Consider the following 7,515-nt stretch of genomic DNA (forward strand, 5'->3'; position numbering starts at 1 on the left):
GGGTTGTGGCGAAAGCAATACAACTAGCTTTTTTTCAACCACTGAGCCCTCGCCCAGAGAGGGGACTGATCTAATCACATATTTACACGGATATTAACGTAGAAAAAAAACCGGGTAGAGAAAAACAACAACATATGAATATTTACACATTACATGTTATACACAAATATAAAGCGTCGTATATGTAACGTAGTGAAAACAATGCTGAATACACATGCATGAGTAAATGTGTTATTAAAGCTTTGAGTGTTTTTGTGTGGATATAATGAACACTGATGCTTTGGACAAATGAAAATATAACCAAACGAAGTCTTCCATCACTGTGATTTTTCGTAATTTAACATTAAATACAGTGAAAGGTGTTTTTTGAAAGTATTGAGACTCATTAGGACTCTCACAAATTCCGGGAGAGAATTCCACAGGACGCTACCAGAATAGGCTAAGCTTGATTTGAAGAGATCTATCCTTGGAAATGGGACGTTAAACTTTCGGTTTGGTCAGTTTGACTTTAAAGTTTGCAACGAAAGTTCGTGGTGCACGGCCGGAAAGTATTTTGTGAAGGAGCACGCCTTCATTTAATTTAAATCTTTCTTTTAGTGGGAGAATCTTAAGTTTCTTATAATCATCAAATACAAGACTGGATTGTTTCAGTAAAATTAGTTTCAGCGAGAGAGAGAGAGAGAGAGAGAGAGAGAGAGAGAGAGAGAGAGAGAGAGAGAGAGAGAGAGAGAGAGAGAGAGAGAGAGACTGAGACGGAGAGAGAGACTGAGACTGAGAGCCGGAGACAATGACAAATCTTTATTTTTCGAGGGTGACAAGAATAAGCCGGGCATAGATATGCTTTTTTGCATCTGGCCCTCGCCCTAAAGAGGGACTAAACTATTTTACTACAACTATGACTAGAGAGAGAGCCTGGAGAGAGAGAGAGAAGAGAGAGTCTGAGAGCACGCCCACTGCACACTAAGGTGAATGTTGACCTATGCAGAACAACAACTCACCCTCAGCAAGTTTGAAACCTTATGACTTTTCTTTCGCATGGCGTTTTCGCCCGTATATTTCGCAGCCGTGAGCGATGGTCAGTTGGAATGGAAGTACTGATGTGTAGGCTACACGTTTAAATACATTGCCGCGCGGGCTGTGTAATTACAGGAAATATCTGTTAAAAAGTGGGACAAGGTAAAGCACATCATCAAGTTAACATCTACCTTCTGACAGCAATCATAGTGTTCGTCGCTTAACCCCTTAGTACAGCTGTTGGGGTCTATGTCGACCAAAAGAATGGGATTCACTGTAGGTGGAGTTCCTGTAGGTGGATTCCCTGTATACAGGGAATACCACAGGGTGTAGTTCCTGTAGCGTTTCGCTGATATCAATGAAAGTCGCGTGATGCTTGGCGACATCGGGTAGAATTTGATGTTTTTGGATCTTTTTTTTATATTTCTTAGAAATTCGAGTATGGTTTGCAAGTTTTATTGAAAAACTGCACCCTGTGGGATTCCCTGTATACAGGGAATCCAGCTACAGGAACTTGACCTGTACAGGGAATCCCGGCCACTCTTTTGGTCGACATAGACCCCATCAGCTTTAGTACAGCAATGCAGAATAACCTGTAGCACGCGAAGCAACTGAGAGGTCTGACGTTTCCACTGGCAGGAACATTATAGGCGCACCAACCAACTTGAGGATAGTTGCCCCTTATTATTTGAAGAAGAGAAGCATTCCCCTGAGCATATTGTCTGGCTTCTTGTAGTACTGAGCATAGTTTGAGTACCTACCCCCCCTCCCCCTGTCACACAAGACACTTCCACCTTATGTTTTAAGGGGCAGAATTCCCCTGAGCATTGTCTTACTTCTCATGTCTGTGTAAAGGGTGACCCCCCAAAATGCCACCCTCCAAAATGCCAATAACTTCTACATCTGTGGACAGAATAACTCTGTATATAGCTATTCTGATGAACACGTGGGGGAAGTTCGGGGGCTGTGATTGGATGGTCTCTTCCGATCATCAAAGCATAATGCTACGGAAGTCGGCCATTTTTCTCAATATCCAAAAGCATATTGTCAATAACAAAGACGCATGGTTCCGGTTTACCCACCTGTACCACACGATGTTTCACTGATCGACAACAGCATACACTGACAACTTGAAATTCTTTTCGGGAGTTTTTCAGCTTTACAAATGTCGATAGCATACCCTTTTCTGCTAACTTTCCGATGAAACAGGACTAAACCTATTATTTTCTGTCCCTAAACACCACAAAATGCCCAAAGTCGAAAGATGTAGTACAAACAGGGGAGTACAACGGAGTTCACAGTTGCCGACTGACACAAATTTTCTTATCTCGTAACTCCACACTAAATACCCCACTTCCCCTCTGAAGTATTGATGTACAACCCATGGCACTAACATTCATGTAGTCGTTTATAACTGAGGTTGAAAAATTCGCTTCATGACGAGACAAGTATAAATGCAATTCACCCAAACTGGAAACGTCGCTGCCGTCTGCTCGCTTTGTACGGATTAGCTGTTCTCTTTTCCTCCCCTTGTTGCATCCTAGTTCTTCAGTTGTTTCTAGTTTTCCGTTGATGTTGTGTTTTGGTCTTCTTCATAAGTAGTCTTGTTCAAAATTAAAAAAACTCAAACTTCTTTTTGTTGTATACTCAAATCGAGTTTTTTTCCAAAGTCAGTGTGGCGCCTGCGCAAAACTAATGCGCATAAGAAACGGCGTCTGCTATCAAAACCTGAGATCAACGCATCGACGCAAAAACTGTCATTTTGTAAGTTTGGAACAACAAATAAAGGTCAGAACAGCTATATAATCGCTATTGTGTTTTCAGCATAGCAATAGGGTCCGATATTTAGACTCGAACAAGTATAATGCAAGTCGTCTTCGACTCGTTGGCATTATACTTGTCTCGTCTAAATATCGGACCCTATTGCTACGCTGAAAACACAATAGCTGTTAATGTTTGGTATATGTTAACTTCAGCTTATGCATGGCCTTTCCACAAAGTGGAAATATTGTAGATTAAATGGTCTGATTTTTGTACTAATTCAAAAAAGAATTCCAATTTCGGGGATCGACTCAACAGTACAAGGTTTGAAATTGAGCGGTGGCCAAACTTACCCGATTTACGACCGTAATATTGTTACCTCTGGGGTTATTCGAAGAAGCTAGTATGCCATAACCAGCATTAGATAGTCAGTGACCTTAAAACAGCATTTACAGACAGGATCGGGGCATTTTCCGTCCCGGATGAACGCGTTCATGTCATTGATGAACTTTGCGCACAATTGCGAAAGTGTAACTTTACAAAGACTGAAGGGGGTCATTTTCCAGTCATTTGGGTTTATCAAATATATTCATAGTTGTTGAGCAAGAACTTTCAGTTTGTTCACGACCGTTCCACAAAGTTACCAGTCTGTAGGTCAACTGGTCCGACCTTTTCTGTCTCTCCAAAATGTGTTCACAATTACACTTCCAAAATTGTCAAGGACACCAACGCTTCCGTGTCCGGGGATTGTCCTGAACTAGTTGTAACTGCTTTCTTTTCATTATCAATAATCTGGCGGGTGAAGGGGAAGTATGGGTATACTGAGACATTCAAACAATCAAAAAGGTCAATGTCTGAAGGGTTTAAATTGCGTAAGTATGGCTACCGCTCAATGTTGAACCTGGTTCTGTTGAGTTGGCCCCCTAATTTGGAAACTCTTTTCGAATTTTCACGAAAGTCAGACCATGTCATGTACATGTAGAGTATTGCCACTGGGTGGTGAGGCCGTGCCTCGGCTGAAGTTAATGTATACCAAATAATTATGAAGTACTTTAGTCCACTGATGTAGAAAGTATTAGCGTTTTGGAGGAAGGGGGGAGGGGGCATTTGTTTGGGTCACCCTGCAGTACTGAGTATGGTTGTCTCAGCACCCCCCTCCCCCCCCCCCAAGGTCAAACCAAATACAAGACACGCCCACCTAACAATTATACTGGCAGCATTTTATTGGGTTTTTTGATATTTTTTTAAGGTTGTTGTCATATGTTGTTTTGTTTGTTTTAAGAGTAGATGAACCACGCTTTTCCATCTATTGTAATTAATTGTATGGACAATAAATGATCTTATATGTCTTTTGTCTTATGTCTTATTGCCCGGAGCAGTGTCTTTCTTCTCGTAGTACTGACATCTGGACTGTGTGAATTCCTTGTATAGAATGGGAAGGGGTCTGGAAGAATAGTCTAGGACCGGAAGAGAAAAATAATTCTGTGCACAAAATTTGACCGTGAAATTTAATTGTTTCAGGGTATCAGTATACTGACAGATCAAGAGAGAAAACACTCAAACACTATCTGCTGTCTGTGTGAGAGACGACTGAAGGTGCTGAAAATGAATTTCCGGTTGAACTGGACGTCGCCTGGCTTTACTGTTTGCTGGCTGTATGGATTCGTGTGTGGTATTTGGATTACGTTTCTACACTGGTCGAAGAGTGGGCTATTGCAAGAGGCAGGTACAAGACCAACGCTTTTCAGTATTATAGCTGATAAACATACTAACCACGTGTACCATATTCAAACTTTATTAAAAGTTATGTTCATGATGTATTGATCTTTCTGCAATGCACATAGTTAGCTCTGGGACAAGTCTCTTCTTTTCTCTTTTCTCTACTTTAATGCCTGCTGTGACTAACTCTGCTGTGACTAACTCTGCTGTGACTAACTCTGCTGTGACTAACTCTGCTGTCTAAAGCCAAGCCAATTTTGGTATCAAAAGAAAGAAAATGTTATTTATATTTTCATGCAGTATAATTCGTTTCAGTCCTTTGCTTGATAATTTGTTTAAACAAGAACACCTAGTTTCTAGGTCTGGTCAGGCAAGGGGAGGGGGAAGGGGGCTATGTTGTGTTCTCTGGCCATGCCAGGTCAGGCAGGGGGAGGGGGGGGGGGGTATGTAGTGTTCTCTGGCCATGTCAGGTCAGGCAGGGGGAGGGGGTATGAAACAGAGGGAGAGAGAGAGCTAGAGAGAGAGAGAGAGAGAGAGAGAGAGAGAGAGAGAGAGAGACAGACAGACAGACAGACAGACAGACAGACAGACAGACAGACAGAGACAGACACAGAGACAGAGAGACAGAGAAAGACAGAGAGACAGAGATACAGTCAGAGAGAGAGGGAGACAGAGACAGAAAGAGAGACATAGAGAGAGAGAGACAGAGACAGAGAGAGAGAGACATAGAGAGAGACAGAGGCAGAGAGACAGAGAGAGAGACAAAGAGAGACAGACAGAGGCAGAGACACAATGAGAGATACACACAGAGAGAGTTTGACTGACTGTGAGATAGAGAGCGCGCACACATGTGCAAACACACACACACACACACACACACACACACACACACACACACACACACACACACACACACACACATTATTTCTTGTGATGTAAAAATGTTTCCATTATCGTCACACAATCTATCCATTACTTTAACATTTGCCCTTGTTTTTTTCCAAATTCAAAAAGTATCGGGTATTTTGTTCCCCTTCTGCAATAAATTTTTCACGAGATCTCACCTGTGCGCTTTTTGCCTCGTGAATATTATAAATTTCTAATTTGTGCTTAACATTTTCTCTCTGTGTCAACAAACGTTGGTTTTCTACATCAATGGACAACTTTTTATCGATTTCATTTAATTCGTTATGCAACTTCTGTTTCTGATCAATCATTTGCATTTTCTTCCTTTTACTGAAACTAATGCAAAATTCCCTTATTTTAACTTTACAAATCTCCCAGTGCATCTGAGGTTCAATATGTACATTTTCAATCATATGTTGTTCCAACAACTCATTCATTCTTTCAACAAATTCACTATCATTCAGTAAACTATCATTACATTTCCAATACGACGGGCCTCTATCAATATGTGTTAAATTGAAATGCATGATTACCATCCCGTGATCGGTCTGTGCTACTGACTGTATCTTACAATCACGTGTCCGATTCAATACATCATCGCAGGCTGATATAAAATCAAGTCTCCTGGCAATTAAGGGTGTTTTTCGTGACCATGTGAACTCTTTATCATCAACATGAAAAAGACGCCACAGATCGTTCAGGCCGTTATCAGCCAGCAAGAAAAAAAACATGTTCACATCAAAAGCGTTATGTTTAACCCCACTTATGATATCTAAATCATTATCCAAAACACAATTAAAATCACCACAAACTATTTTCTGAAAATAAGAAGTGCAAAACAATTTCTTCTTTCAGTCGTGTTGTTTGGACCGTAAACGTTAAAAACATACAACTTTTCTTCGTTTACCACGACTTCAAGCTCAAGTATTCTTCTTGACTTCACAACACATTGCATTTCAAATGGGAAATTCTTTCGAACAAGTATTATTTGGCCAAGGCTATGATTCGTTGCCGTTGAATAAAAAATCTTCCCTCCCCATTCTCTTTCCCATTGCTCAACGTCATTTTCTGAAACGTATGTTTCTTGAACACAAACGATATCAATTTGTTGTTTTCTTAGATAATAAAAAAAAGTTTTTCGCTTTGTTTTGTTTCGTAAACCATGAATGTTTACAGAAGAAATAGATAAGGCCGCCATGGCAAACACGAGCTAGCATTGCAAGTAAAATCGTCGTCCGTCAGTCGTAAAGTCCGTGGGGCATCGCAGGGTCAGAATCCGTCAGGTGCACGGGGCTGAGTCAGCCACACACACTGGCAAGAGTGTTCTCTTCTCTGAATGTCACGTTCAGGGTCATCCCTGTCTTGGTCACACACTGCATTCGTGGCAGCGCCACAGTCAAGGCGTGTCAGTTTGTTACACCCCCGGTATAGGGGTGTGTATAGGATTCGGTCGATGTGTTTGTTTGTTTGTTTGTTTGTTTGTTTGTGTGTTTGTGTTCGCATATAGATCTCAAGAATGAACGGACCGATCGTCACCAAACTTGGTGAACAGGTTCTATACATTCCTGAGACGGTCCTTACAAAAATTGGGACCAGTCAAACACACGGTTAGGGAGTTATTGGTGGATTAAGATTCTACAAGGACTTATAGAGGGACATATTAATGGTCAAAGGGAAATAACCTTCTCAGTTGCTGGCAGTGAGAATGGTAAGGACGGGGGTGTTTTTCCTACCTCGGAGGAATTTCTTGTTTGCACTGTTTTCATAGTCGCGGGATACTATATCTATTGTTTAGCTCTTGGTTCAAGCAATGGTTTATTTCCTCTTCATTTCTAGACAAAGCCTGGTTAGAATGCGGGCGTGGACAGACATGTTTCAACTGTAAAAAATTATGTAGAGTCAGAGACAGTATTCATGTCCCTCCGTGTCACTGCAGTGGCACGTAAAATGTCTCGGTCTTTCTGCCACTTGTACAGGGGGCTGATTCCACAGAAACACGTACACATGCACCTTGATAGCGCGACTCTGTTGCTGTTAGCTTTCCATTGAGGATACGCGACTCTTACCTACCAGCAATCGGCCATTAAAGAAGTGATATTTTGCCAAAATGGTAGC

This window comes from Littorina saxatilis, linkage group LG8, assembly GCF_037325665.1.
Source record: "Littorina saxatilis isolate snail1 linkage group LG8, US_GU_Lsax_2.0, whole genome shotgun sequence".
Classification (NCBI taxonomy): Eukaryota; Metazoa; Mollusca; class Gastropoda; order Littorinimorpha; family Littorinidae; genus Littorina; species Littorina saxatilis.